Source organism: Adelges cooleyi, unplaced genomic scaffold (genome assembly GCF_023614345.1).
Source record: "Adelges cooleyi isolate 19-005CV unplaced genomic scaffold, UGA_ACOO_1.1 ACOO_flye_CR_arks_rails_tigmint_CR_PRNA_492, whole genome shotgun sequence".
Taxonomy (NCBI): domain Eukaryota; kingdom Metazoa; phylum Arthropoda; class Insecta; order Hemiptera; family Adelgidae; genus Adelges; species Adelges cooleyi.
The window spans coordinates 1-15,316 of NW_026096180.1; the positions used below are offsets into that span (position 1 = coordinate 1).

The 15,316-nt window shown below is 30.1% G+C and overlaps 2 long non-coding RNA genes and 2 other non-coding genes across 6 annotated transcripts; 2 read left to right on the plus strand and 2 right to left on the minus strand.

Moving 5' to 3' along the window:
- Positions 1–445: 445 nt before the first annotated feature.
- Positions 446–5,870, minus strand: LOC126842272 (uncharacterized). Of its 2 annotated transcripts, none has more exons than XR_007686297.1 (3): positions 5,485–5,870; positions 973–1,088; positions 446–896 (listed from the first exon to the last, which is right to left on the minus strand). It is a non-coding gene; the product is annotated as an uncharacterized LOC126842272 (long non-coding RNA). The 2 variants fall into 2 exon arrangements; XR_007686296.1 differs by lacking the exon at positions 5,485–5,870 and adding an exon at positions 1,539–2,226.
- Positions 3,209–3,330, plus strand: LOC126842274 (U5 spliceosomal RNA). The gene has a single exon (XR_007686300.1). It is a non-coding gene; the product is annotated as a U5 spliceosomal RNA (small nuclear RNA).
- A 3,878-nt stretch (positions 5,871–9,748) lies between the features above and the next one.
- On the minus strand, positions 9,749–9,870 carry LOC126842275 (U5 spliceosomal RNA). Its single transcript, XR_007686301.1, has one exon. It is a non-coding gene; the product is annotated as a U5 spliceosomal RNA (small nuclear RNA).
- A 909-nt stretch (positions 9,871–10,779) lies between these two features.
- On the plus strand, positions 10,780–13,596 carry LOC126842273 (uncharacterized). Of its 2 annotated transcripts, none has more exons than XR_007686299.1 (4): positions 10,780–11,471; positions 11,900–12,021; positions 12,098–12,186; positions 13,284–13,596. It is a non-coding gene; the product is annotated as an uncharacterized LOC126842273 (long non-coding RNA). The 2 variants fall into 2 exon arrangements; XR_007686298.1 differs by having other exon boundaries at positions 11,900–12,015.
- The last annotated feature ends 1,720 nt before the right edge of the window (positions 13,597–15,316 follow it).

Consider the following 15,316-nt stretch of genomic DNA (forward strand, 5'->3'; position numbering starts at 1 on the left):
TATAGATACATCATTTTTCCCAAAAGCTTATAGCACTATTACTGATAACAACATACATGATACGGGTGCGAGTAAACGAAACCTGCATACTGTTGCAACAGTCGGACAAAATATCTACCAAATTTAAATTAATATAAACTATAATTGAACATTTGTTTTGTTTTAACTATTTTTTATAACTGATACTTTTTATATTTAGTTAGGATAAAGAAAACAACAATTTTGATTGAGAAATTCACATGTAATAATATTGTAACAGTAAAAAACAATTTAAATCAACACGTATAATTAAATATTAAATTTTCCACACAAAATATATACTAGTTTTAAATTATAATCATAACATTTTCTACTTAAAAATTAGAAACAAAAAAAATTCAATGTTTTGTTTTTAGTAGATGAATAAACGTTTTATTTACTAATAATTTATTAGGTTGGTTTTTTTTCAATTATAAAGTAACTATGCAGTTTTTAACTTGTGTACAGTATACATAATAATAATATTACTCTGATATTAGATTCATGAACAAAAAATAATTGTTTTAGAAGAAAATTAATTTTAAAATACTAATTAAACATTATTATTTGTATATATATATTACCTATAATAGCCTGACTAAAAATTACTGCTGCTAGAGAACCATCCATTAGTTCATTAAATACATAATAATGTTTAAAATTATAACAAAAAAAAAAATCATTCAACACACTTGTGCACTATGCCATTGATATTATTATGTTATGTATATATTACATAATTTTAGTCATTTCAATCTAAATAACTAACAAAAAAATAAAAATTAACATCTCGGTCAGGCTTGTCGTACTCATATCTCTCGACTGTATCGAGTAGTTATTCTGAGCAGAGCTTGTCTTTTGTTAAAAAAAACATCGATCTGTAAATAAAAAATGTAATTAACAATAAAAAATATGTAGTGTTTAATATATTTTATTTAAAAATAAAACATTCACCTCATGTAATCAAATGTATCTTGCGAGTCTAAAACTCAAATATATTTATGAAAACTATTTTAATAATTTTGAGTAGTAAGCTTGTTGTTGTTGTATCAATCCCTTGGTGTTAGTAACTGAAAAAATAAAAAAATTCAAAAGTAAATACATTTATAAGTAATAAATATCCATGAACTTTGAATACATAATTCGGCGGTTAAAAGTCTATTTGGCTATTAGCATAAGGGACATTTTTTATAGTTTTCAAGTGCATAAAAGTAAATGTATTTAACTTTGTTCTATCCAGTTAACCAAAATAATATTAAAGGTACAAAAAAACTAAAGACAAACCAATATTTTTGTGATATATATTTTAGTTTTTATCAAGCCAATAATAATTATAATAGTCGGATGATTTAAATATTATTTGTCGTTAATGTCAGAACCATATATGTACAACAATAGGTAAAAAAAATCGATCAACATTTTTATTATATTTAATAAATACTTATATTATTTTTGTGTTGTATGTATTGGGTTACAATTATAAAATTAACCATCGATTTCAATATATTGTACATACGTACCAAAATAATTACGCGTACTCATGGTATTCTAAAAGTCGTAGAATTAACTAACGTCCAGCCATGCTCGTTCACTACAATATTTTGCTGAATTTGAATGAGATAGTAATTTGCAGATAACAGTTCTCATGTGTTATCATATTTGTTGTATAATATTTTCATGTATTCTACGTAATACTTGAAGAGACGGCAGAGGGAAATTTAGCCTGAGAAGTTATTATCCAAGTTCATAGTTCCACAAAAAGTTATTATTTTCAAAGCACATTTTATACTCTCATCAGTCATCAAACTATCAAACAACTTGTTCTTAATTGTGGCCTTAAAAATTCAACACATTGAGCAAGTTGTGCAAAAGAACTTGATTCATAAAGCATTTCTCTGCTCTTAGGTAGAGTTACGGGAGATCCTAACCGTTTTTCTGTAGCATAAAATTGATCGACAAAATTACTCATTGAAACTGATGTTGGTTTGTTGGACGGTTTGCTAATAAACGTTTTCACTGTTGGCAGCTTGAATGAAGATTGCTTTCTAGAATAATTCTTGATTCTTTTCTGGAGTTTTCGTTGACCAAGTGACTTTACTGGTGTACGTTTTGACGGTGATCTTTCATTAATATTTTCTGTAGGAGACTATGGTGGAGATAGCACAAAACACTAAAGAGTAAACAAAATTACAATAATAATAATTATTGATACACGATGACTTAAGGTCTTATAATCTTCAGTATTATATTATCGGGATAACACTAACTATATTATCATTTATCAAGAACAAAAATATTATAATCACACACTAAAATTTGAAAGAATATATTTTGTGATAAGAGTATATTATCAGTGAACCCCGCTATTCCATTAAGTTCAAAAAGTATGAAATAAGGTTTTAAATCTTTGTTCTAGCTTTGTAGTTTTAACTTTTTTCAATAATACCTACATAATTTAGAGAACAATATTGGTAAACAAGTAAATATTTTTATTCGTATAAATAAGTGTCAATATTAGATTAGGTCATGTTTTGTTACACTCGGTAAACAGACACTTAAAATCTAAATCCTATGTATTTTACTTTAAAATAATTAAGTACCAATCTTAAACGCATAAATGTCACAGATGTAAATCTTTCACATTATGCACAATGCTATGCTTTGCGACCGACTGCTCACTTACTATAGCGGCTTTTTGATGAGATAAGGCTCAGAAAGAAAATATATTACAATAGAAATCTTGCAGTCGTTCATATTATAAAGAATGTCATAGGTACTCGGAGACTTGTGTGGCCTTATGGCTTCTTTGCTTTTTCCATATAAACATTTTGTTTTGGTAAATCAATAATTAATAAAAATTCTAGAACTGAAAGTAGGATGTCAATGCGGTGGCGGCGGCGAAGACTCGGTATCTATTATCTTGCCGGTAGATGGCGCCATTGAGAGTTTCCATCAAAATTCCCAACGAGCACCCATGGAAATTCGGGTAAAGTCTACTGGAAATCTCATTAAATGTAAAATGTTTGAATTCTGCGGCATTTCATCGACTCACGGACTAGTCGAATGATGGAAAAAAACGTTTGTCGGCCGTCAGTCCCTGTCGAATGACACAAGGTAATGGGGGAGTTCACTCGACGGGTCGACCGCAGCTGTCAGAGCATAAGTACTGATAATTGCCCTGCAATCGTTCAACTCCGGTTCCCTTTCAATACGAATAAATCTTTCGCCTTTTACTAAAGATTTCCGTGGAGGGGAGCACACAAAGGAGTCTAGATGAATAATTTTTCTAATGCCCGACTTTCGAGTTGGGCTCATATTACTTAAAAACAGTAAAATAACATAAGTTCATCGATACTTGTGTTCAATATGTCATAGCACTACTGACCAGTGCAGTGACTGTCCGTCGATTATTGCTTACAACATGACACATTCCAGCTTTTCTGGGGCACTTGGATATCCTAATATAAAGTGTCCAAAAAATTTCTAGATAAGCTGTGAATTACATTTCAAAGAATGCAAATTCAAAAATAATTGTTTCGCATATTTCAGGTTTTTTTCATGATTTATATATAAAAGAAAGCAGAGAAGGCCCTGCACGGGTTGCAAAAAAAAAATACACTTTAGACAATAATATTTTTTGTGTTTTTTTATTTCAAGCTCAAAACAACATCTGAATACATAATGTGTAGTGAACCCGGTTGACGCGTATCAAAAATAGTTTTAACCGATGTCTATCATCGTCGTTGTTCACCACATACAGTATTTTCGACGTTTGTACATACCGCAGTACGAATTTGATATCTCTCAATTTTCCTTTGTTCGGCTTTTATTAAATCGCCGGTGTACATTTTTCTGCAACGGATATATTAGTCAAGCATGTACTTCAAGAGCGTTGTGATCGTCGTAAACGAAAAAATGAAAGCCGGACGTGGTTTTTTTCCAATTTTTCTTACGCTTTACATGTCCGCTTTGGTATCAGCAGCAGTTCCGGTAACGCCGTACCACGTGGACGCTTTGAATATTATGTTTAATTTACCCGGTTGGAAAAATGTTCCACAATGCAATGGTTACACGATAGTCGTGCCGTGGATGGAAGAAGGCAAAGTTTTGTCCGCCAAAGATATACTAGAAACCGACAGCAATCGCGGCCCCCAACTAGTCACCGCCAGTACCGCGGGTCGTAAAATCCGTCAAGCACATCAGCTATTCAGCTGTCAGTATGCCAGCACTCTAAGAATTTGTTACCATTACACTTTGGGCGCAGTACTCGAGAGTAAGGACATTGGAGATCCCGCCACAACCGCGGTATATATAACCATATTTAGGAAAATGATCCAAAAAATCGACGAAATGGTGGTGCTCGTTCTGGCCAACCTTTCGTTAATTAACAATGAATTCCCAATAACAACGTACGACAATAACGTGTCCGAAACGTTGGAAGAATTCAAGAGGTTCTACAGCACCTTGTTTTTCGATGATACATCACGCGACAAAACTTACCACGACTTAATAATCAATTCTACCGAAAATAATATGAACACCGCCTTACGACACTTGGGTAAGTTTTATAATAAATTTTGCAGACCGAATGAAGATGGTAAAATTGCCGGAATTGTGCGATACATCGAGGAAATGCTTGTAGAACATCTGCCTCTCGAAGTAATGGCAAAAATTAAAGATGAGATAGATTCTACCGTCGACTCGTGCTTAAGAGATCTCATGGCATAACCCGTAATACGTGCGTACCGTAGCGAATTCCAAGAAAATTTAAACAATTTCATACTATAAAACGAATTATTTGTCGAAGAATAATTTAAAATCCAGCCAACATAGAACTCGAAACAATCCTCATCCACGGCCGCAACAGTTATTCGCATAATAAAATATTCAAATTGTCAGATACACATTTTATAAAATAACAAAATCTGTACAACTATAAAATTCCATTTTATAATTATTAACTGACTATTATAATTCCAAATATATGTTTAAAAAAAAAACCTCAAATTTTTAGTTATTTATGATAGAATAATATTTTGTATTGGTCAATTTTGATTTGTTTAATATTACATTGAACAAATACATTAAGGTCGTGGCATATTAAGGTGAGAGGAACTCACAGATCTATATAAACGGTTACAACAAAAAGTGATTAAATCACTTTCCAATTAACGCTTTGATGCAAATCTGTGGATAGTAGGTTAAAACCAATTTAGTATAAAGCAAGCACAATAAGAAAGTATTATACGTAAGTGAGTAGTTGCAATAAGTATGGTATAGTAAGTATAAATTATGGTTTGGTAAGTTTGGAAATAAAATAATAAATATCAATAATAACAATTATTGAGAAATTGTACACATCATAGTCAAATTATAGTTCTACCTTTTGTCTAATTTTCGGACTAAAATCCGTAAAACTTGTAAAAGTGAAATAAAGAATAAAATAATAACAAAATAATAACATACCGTACAGTAGAAACTAGACACGATTAAGGATTAACAAAGAAAAATAAACAGAACACAATATAAGCCTTAGTCGATTTATTTTCTTTAAAGTAGAAATTTCAAATTTCAAGTTGGAATGAACTAGTGAATGACGTTATCAATAGATCTCTTAGCCATAAATGATAAGGCTAAAATGGAGTTAAATCTGTTGCCGGTACTAATTTTACACGAGGCGCAAAACATATCCCAGATATTATACTAACTGCAGTAGTGAAACTATTTAGTCTTGAACTTCAATCGACTAACGATTTCTTGTGAAATGTGAATCGATTCATTGTTGTAAGATACGTCCGAAATGAGAAAGTTTGCAACAGTATAACGATTACTTAAAATGCCTACATAATTAAGACTATACTTAGATACACAATTAATACACAAAAATAGTCATTGGTTATTTCATGACTCGCATAATTATTTTTATGTTTTACCTACTAAAATGATAAAACATGAGCATTTTTTTGATTTTAACAAATAATAATAAATTAAAGTTTTTTGTATTATTTTTTTTTGGCAAAGTAGCCAAAGAACACAGATCTCTTAACAGAATTGAAATTGGTCCATTTTGAGTAATCGATATTTTGTCTGGCTTTTGGCCGAAAAGAAACCAAAATGGCTTTTACTCGTGAAAAAATGTTTTAAATTAAAAATAATAACTTGAAGCTCATTCAAATTAACCGGTATATTAATTGATACGGTCGAAATATGTTAAAACCACTTTTTTCTTAAATATTGCCTATACAAAACTCCTTAAAAACAGACCGCATGAAATCCCCCCCCCCCCAAGTGTAATTTTTCTATAAAATCAAGTGTATATGAAATCAATATAAATAGTACCTATAAAATATGTAATTAAATATTAAATTATATTATTTGATAACATTTTATATATTATCGGGTCGAAAATATAACTCTAATTGTCAATAAAAAAAAACCAAGTTCGAAATAATATATCAATTATAAAGAAAAGTGAACATCTGATTTACAAATTATTTCATTTATTGGAATATTTTTTTTCCAACAATAAAATATACATTTTCGGTCGGTCATAATAATACAAATAAAAATCATTACAAAAGTAAAACTTGACAAATATAATAATCGAATTTTACAAATCAAGTATTGTTGACTATTGTCTGAGAAAATATAAAAAAAAAAACCCTATCTAGGTAGGTTCACTCAGTACAGGGATAGCAATAAAAAAATAAAATATTAACAAAATAGTGAACGTCATGAAGTACATTTTATATTATTATCAAGTCACTTTTATGTTAAGTTTAGTTTTAAGTTTAACCCGGCTGCAAATCAAATAATATGTTCCTTTCTACGATTGTCGATTTTACAGTGAATTCAAAAAAAAAAAATTAATAATATGATAAAATATATAATATTAAAATTTTACACTGTCAAACGGAAACTTTTGTTATAAATCGAAAAACGACTTGTTGTTTGTCTTATGCGATGTGAAGCGAGCAGAGAGTATTTTTTAGTTTTAAAAAAATGTTTTTTTTTTTATTATATTGATGTATTTAGGCTGATGGCGTCAACCACGAATATTCGTGTGGTTCTTTAGGTTGTATCTTCTCTCCTCTGCCCTTTCTTCCTTAGTTCAAACACTAAGTTTTGCACAAAAAAAAACCTTAAAACAACTAAAAAATAGTTTCTGTATAAACCGACAATGTGTTGTATACTTGTATTTGTGTAACTGTGTTTTGATTTTCACTTCTTTTTTTGTGTCTGTAACCTAAATATGTCTTAAACCACTGAACCGATTTCTTCGTGTAGCAACTCTATAAATCAGATATCGCGTCTGAAAGGCCAAACATTTTAAAAAGTCGTCCCTTCCCCTTCAAAATCGAGAAAAACCCCCAAAAAATGTACATATTTTTTAACTTAGATTTACAGCGCTCCATAACTTTATTAAAAATAGTCCAATTAGTTTCAATGATATATACCTAACCCAAACGAATATCACAGTCCCCTTCCCGTAAAACAGATAGTATTTTTTTTCTTTCTTTCACTTTTACAAGTTTTAGGGATTTTAGTCTGAAAATTAGCAAAAGGTAGATCTTGAATTAAACTATGACTTGTCCAGTTTTCTGAATAATTGTTATTATTGATATTTATTATTTTATTTCCAAACTTACCAAACCGTACTTTATACTTACTATACCATACTTAATACAACTACTCACTTACGGATAATACTTTCTTATTGTGCTTGCTTTATACTAGATTGGTTTTAACTTACTATCCACAGATTTGCATCAAAGTGTTAATGGGAAAGTAATTTAAACACTTTTTGTTGTAATCATTTATATAGATCTCTCACCCTAATATGCCACGACGTTAATGTATTATTAAACAAATCAAGATTGACCAATACAAAATATTGTTCTATCATAAATAACAAGAAATGTATGGGTTTTTTTTTCAAACGTATATTTGAATTATAAAAGTCAGTTAATAATTATAAAATGGAATTTTACAGCTGTACAGGTTTTGTAATTTTATAAAATGTATTTGACAATTAGAATATTTTATCAAGCGAATAACTGTTGCGGCTTTGGATGAGGATTGTTTCGCGTTCTATGTTGGCTGGATTTTCAATTATTCTTAGACAGATAATTCGTCGTATAGTATAGATTTGATTAATTTTTTTTCGAAATTCGTTACGGCTGGTACGTAACACGAGTTTTATCATTTACCTCATCGTACTCGAAGCCAACAGAGGCCCAGAGTTCACTTAAGCTCGAGTTGACGGTAGAATCTATCCGTTTTTTAATTTGTCGCAATACGTCAAGGGGCATCAATATTCCATGCATTCTCCGCAAATCTCGCCAAATTCTGGCAATTTCTTTGTCTTTTTTCGGTCTGCAAAAATCCTCGTAGAACTTACCTAAGCTTTTAAAGGCGATTTGCACATTATTTTGGGTAAAATCGATTATTAAGTCGTGGTATGTTTTGTCGCGTGATGCGTTATCGAAAAACAAGGAGCCGTGGAACCTTTTGAATTCTTCCAACGTCCCGGACACACCATTGTCGTACGTTGCTATTGGGAATACTTCTTTAATACAAGCAAGCGTGGCCAGGACGCGCACCACTATTTGGTCGATTTCACTGATCATATCTATAAACCTTTTTATACATACCGCGGTCGTGGCGGGATCTCCAGTGTCTGCACACTCGAGTACTGCGGCGGAAGTGTAATTGTAACAAATTATCAGAGTGCTGGCATACTTACAGCTGAAAAGCTGGTGTGCTTGACGGATTTTAATATCCGCGTTGCTGTCAGTGACTAGTTGGCCATTTCCGTCGGTTTCTAGTATATCTTTGGCGGACAAGATGCGCCGGGGTCTTAACATCCATGGCACATATATCTTGATACCATCGTGTTGCGACAGATTCCTCCAACCGGGTAAATTAAACATAATATTCAAAGCGTCAACGTGGTACGGCCTTACCGGATCTGCTGCTGCTACCAAAGCGGGCATGTAAAGCGTAAACAAAATTAAAAGGATATCACGTCCGGCTTTCGTTTTTTCGTTTACGACCATCACAGCGGTCTTGAAGTACAGGATTGACTAAAATCCGTTGCAGAAAAATGCACACCGACGATTTAATAAAAGCCGAACAAAGGAAAATTGAGAGATATCAAATTTTTATTGCGGTATGTACAAACGTCGAAAATACTGTACGCGGTGAACAACGACGATGATAGACATATTTTTGATACGCGTCAACCGGGTTCGCTACACATTATGTATCCAGGTGTTGTTTTGAGCTTGAAATAAAAAAAACACAAAAAATATTGTTTTCTAATGTGCAGGGGCGGCCTCTGGGTCTTCTACCGTTGATTTCACCTATCAGTACTTGTTTACGGATACCAAGAACCTAGAAAAATATAGTAAGAACTTCTTTTTAAATACCCAAATGAAACAATTAATATTACAAAGAACTTTTTTCTTTTTCAATTAAATCATGAAAAAACCTGAAATATGCGAAACAATTATTTTTGAATTTGCATTCTTTGAAATGTAATTTACAGCTTATCTAGCAATTTTTTGGACACTTTATATTAGGATATCCAAGTACCCCAAAAAGGCTGAAATGTGTCATGTTGTAAGCACTAATCGACGGTCAGTCACTGCACTGGTCAGTAGTGCTATGACATATTGAACACAAGTATCGATGAACTTATGTTATTTTACTGATTTTAAGTAATATGAGCCCAACTCGAAAGTCGGGCATTAGAAAAATTATTCATCTAGACTCCTTTGAGTGCTCCCCTCCACGGAAATCTTTAGTAAAAGGCGAAAGATTTATTCGTATTGAAAGGGAACCGGAGTTGGACGATTGCCGGGCAATTATCAGTACTTATGCTCTGACGGGTGCGGTCGACCCGTCGAGTGAACTTCCCCATGACCTTGTGTCATTCGACAGGGACTGACGGCCGACAAACGTTTTTTTCCAGCATTCGACCAGTCCGTGAGTAGATGAAATGCCACAGAATTAAAAAATTTTACTTTTAATGAGATTTCCAGTAAACTTTACCCGAATTTCCAAGGGTGCATGTTGGTGATTTTAATGGAAACTCCCAATGGTGCCATCTACCGGCAAGATAGTAGATACCGAGTCTTCGCCGCCGCCGCCGCCGCCGCATTGACATCCTACTTTCATTTCTAGAATTATTATTAATTATCGACTAACCATAAACAAAATGTTTATATGGAAAAAGCAAAGAAGCCATAAGGCCACACAAGTCCCGGAGTACCTATGACATTCTACATAATATGAACGACTGCAAGATTTCTAATGTAATATATTTTCTTTCTGAGCCTTATCTCATCAAAAAGCCGCTATAGTAAGTGAGCAGTCGGTCGCAAAGCATAGCGTTGTGCACAATGTGAAAGATTTACATCTGTGACATTTGTGCGTTTAAGATTGGTACTTAATTATTTTAAAGTAAAATACATAAGATTTTGATTTTAAGTGTCTGTTTGTCGAGTGTAACAAAATATGACCTAATCTAATATTGACACTTAATTTATACGAATAAAAATATTTACTTGTTTACCAATATTGTTCTCTAAATTATGTAGGTATTATTGAAAAAAGTTAAAACTACAAAGCTTAGAACAAAGATTTAAACCTTATTTCATACTTTTTGAACTTTATGGAATAGCGGGGTTCACTGATAATATACTCTTATCACAAAATATATTCTTTCAAATTTCAGTGTGTGATAATAATATTTTTGTTCTTGATAGTACTGAAGATTATAAGACCTTAAGTCATTGTGTATCAATAATTATTATTATAGTAATTTTGTTTACTCTTTAGTGTTTTGTGCTATCTCCACCATAGTTTCCTACAGAAAATATTAATGAAAGATCACCGTCAAAACGTACACCAGTAAAGTCACTTGGTCAACGAAAACTCCAGAAAAGAAGCAAGAATTATTCTAGAAAGCAATCTTCATTCAAGCTGCCAACAGTGAAAATGTTTATTATCAAACCGTCCAACAAACCAACAGAAGTTCCAATGAGTAATTTTGTCAATCACTTTTATGCTACAGAAAAACGGTTAAAATCTCCCGTAACTCTGCCTAAGAGCAGAGAAATGCTTTATGAATCAAGTTCTTATGCATAACTTGCTCACTGTGTTGAATCTTTAAAGCCACAATTAAGAACAAGTTGTTTGATAGTTTGATGAGAGCATAAAATGTGCTTTGAAAATAATAACTTTTTGTTGAACTATGAACTTGGATAATAACTTCTCAGGCTAAATTTCCCTCTGCTGTCTCTTCGAGTATTACGTAGAATACATGAAAATATTATACGACAAATATGATAACACATAAGAACTGTTATCCGCAATTACTACCTCATTCAAATTCAGCAAAATATTGTAGTAAACGAGCATGGCTGGATTAATACTACGACTTAAAGGTAACCGTGAGCCCGTGTGTACAATATATTTAAATTGATAGTTAATTATAAAATCGTAACCCAATACATACAACACAAAAAAATGTTGATAGATTATTTTACCTATTGTTGGACATATATGGTTCTGACATTAACGACAAATAACATTTAAACCATCCGACTATTATAATTATTATTGGCTTGATAAAAACTGAAATATATATCACAAACATGTTGGTTTGTATTTAGTTTTTTTGTACCTTTAATATTATTTTGGTTAACTGGATAGAACAATGTTAAATACATTTACTTTTATGCTTTTGAAAACTATGAAAAATGTCCCTTATACTAACAGCCCAATAGACTTTTAACCGCCGAATCATGTATTCAAAGTTCATGGGTAACTTACTTATAAATGTATTTACTTTTGAATTTTTTTATTATTTCAGTTACTAACACTAATAGATTGATACAACAACAACAAGCTTACTACTCAAAATTATTAAAATAGTTTTCATAAATTTACTTGAGTTTTAGACTCGCAAGCTACTTTTGATAACATGAGGTTAAAGTATAAGTTTAATTTTTAAATAAAATATGTTAAACACTGCATATTTTTTATTGTTAATTAAATGTTGTAATTACAGATCGATGTTTTTTTAACAAAAGCCAAGCTCTGCTCAGAATAACTACTTGATACAGTCAAGAGATTGCGTACGACAGGCCTGACCAAGATGTTGGTAAATTTTTATTTTTTTTGTTTAAATTGAAATGACTAAAATTATGTAATATATATATATAACATAATAATATCAATAGCATAGTGCACAAGTGTGATGAATGATTTTTTTTTTTGTTATAATTTCAAACATTATTATGTATTTAATGAACCTATGAATGGTTCTCCAGCAGCGGTAATTTTTAGTCAGGCTATTATATATATATATATATTATTGGTAATATATATATAAATATATACAAATAATAATATTTGATTAGTATTTTAAAATGATTTTTCTTCTAAAACAATTATTTTTCGCTCTGATATATTTGACAAGTATTTTTTTCATCTCTGAATATTCTATTATGTGTATTATGTCCATTCTACATAACTCATTTTCTCCGGAAAAAAATGCACTCATCACACCTGTGCACTACTATTGAAGTGTATTTAATACTTGGTATGATTTAAATTAATAATAACAATAACTATAAATTAAAACTACAAAACTTGAAAACTACAAATTATATACATGCATTGATTTCATAATTAAAAAGTTAATAGGTAATTCAATAAAATCGCACAATAAATATTTCAACAGTTAAAAAATACAATTCTAGCAAAAAATAAAAATTTGAATACCTAATAAAATAAAATAATTATTTAAATCCAAAGCACAAAGCGCACTAATGTCTTAATTATACTGGATTAATTTAACGCAAGCTAAAGATAACCGACAGTTTTTTGTTTTTGCATAAACATTAAGTTTTTACATCATAATAATTTTATTTTTTTTTATTTGAATATTGAATAAATAATAAACTTAATTTATTTGTTATGAATTTTACTATTAATTAGATAGTATTAATTTAATTTAAAAAAAAAATAAACTTGAAGGCTAAATTTACTATGTGTTTAATTCAATATGAAACAATAATTGTATACCATTTTATGTTTAACAAATTCACTATTTCAACTATTTTTAAGGAACTTTTTTTTTATTTATAAAAGAGTTTCACGTTATTTATTATTCATTGACAAACTGTATATACAAATTGTATTATACTTTTATTTTGTTGCAATTTCATCTAATTTTTTTTTTCTTTATCCAGATAATCAAAGACATGGACGTCAAAGGAAAGAACGACAATCGGATGTATTATCAAACTGTATGAACTCCTTAACTTTAATTGAACTCGAGTGCCAGCAAAGAGTTCGCATAGGACTATTGTCAATTCAATTTGACACATCGTCATACTGATTTTTTTTTTATAACTACGTGTAAAATTAATTTCTTTCTCTTAGATTGCTTGAAATATTTTTATGAAAAATTATGTTTGTTCATGAATCTAATATCAGAGTAATATTATTATTATGTATACTGTACACAAGTTAAAAACTGCATAGTTACTTTATAATTGAAAAAAAAACCAACCTAATAAATTATTAGTAAATAAAACGTTTATTCATCTACTAAAAACAAAACATTGAATTTTTTTTGTTTCTAATTTTTAAGTAGAAAAAGTTACACTTATTATGATTATAATTTAAAACTAGTATATATTTTGTGTGGAAAATTTAATATTTAATTAAACGTATTGATTTAAATTGTTTTTTACTATTATAATATTATTACATGTGAATTTCTCAATCAAAATTGTTGTTTTCTTTATCTTATAAAATATAAAAAGAATTAGTTATAAAAAATTGTTAAAACGAAACAAATGTTCAATTATAGTTCATATTAATTTAAAATTGGTAGATATTTTGTCCGGCCGATGGGACAGTATGCAGGCTTCATTACTCGGACCTGTATCATATATGTTGCTATCAGTAATAGTGCTATAAGCTATTGGAGAAAATGATGTATCTATATAATATTATTATGCCTATAAATGTTCATAACAATTTTTAAAAAAAATGGGTATAACTTATAGAAATAAAAGTTTTAGCAACATATGACAATAAGCATGTATATTATAAATGTTATTTTTTCAGTTTTACACTAGCACACAATTATTTTAACGATTAGTTTTGGTTGCTACCGTTTTTAAGAAAATCCAACTACTTTAACTGCCAATGGTTATGTACAGAATAATAAGCAAATATATATGTATTTTTTTTTTAACAGTTACATAAGAATTATTAATATTTTTAGAGGCCATAATTCCCGTTTGTTATTGATCGAAAACTTGTGTTCTGTCTTTTCAATATTAGGCTGCTGCTACTTGATGGCAAAAGTTTTAAAAATAAACCATAGCCATTGTTTTAAATTTGGTTACTATAGCAAACAGAATTTAAATGATTGTAGATTTTAACTTGTCCAAAATACTAGAGGTTTTTGTATTTTCCATAATAATTTTGATTTTGAATTTAAAAATACTATTAGATAAAAACTTTGGAATTTGACTATCTCAAAATACAATAGAGGATTTTGACGATTGCAAAATAATTTTTGATTTTGAATTATCCAAAATACAAAAAAAATAGTAATATTGAATTTTTATGATAATTTCGGTTTTACCGGAAAATTTTTAAAAATTCAAAATAGTTTTGGATTTTGAGTTTTTTTAAATACTAGAGGTTAGAGTTTTATTGAATTTGCTTTATTAATTTTGATTTTAAGTTTTCTAAAACGCTATAAGATGAATTTTAACGGCCAAAATAATTTTGAAATTTGAATTTCCCAAAAAACCTAATGTAGGATTTTGACTTTAGCAAAATAATTTTGGATTTTGAATTTTCCCAAATTTTGAAAATAAATATTATATCACTGCAAGCATAACAGTAGTGCTATCTAACGGATGTACAGTAAAGCAGTAGAGAAGGCGGCTATACACAAATGCGCGGACCGCATTGCCTGCGGCTGCCGGTAGATACCGCTGACGCTGAATTTTTTTTGAGTTTGTGAAATTTTGGCAGGTTTTTTTCAAAAATTCGATCCAAAATCTTTACGAAATCTTTTTGAAACATATTATTTAAATTGTAATTGACATTTACAAGAAATTAGAGCAACTTTTAGCACGTTTTCGTGCATATTTCGAGCGTTTTTGACAATTTTTTCGAGTTTTCCAAAATTATCGTTCTGCATTTTGTTTGTGCCTTTGTTTTTTGATAAATAGAATGTAGTTGGTGTTTGATAGTA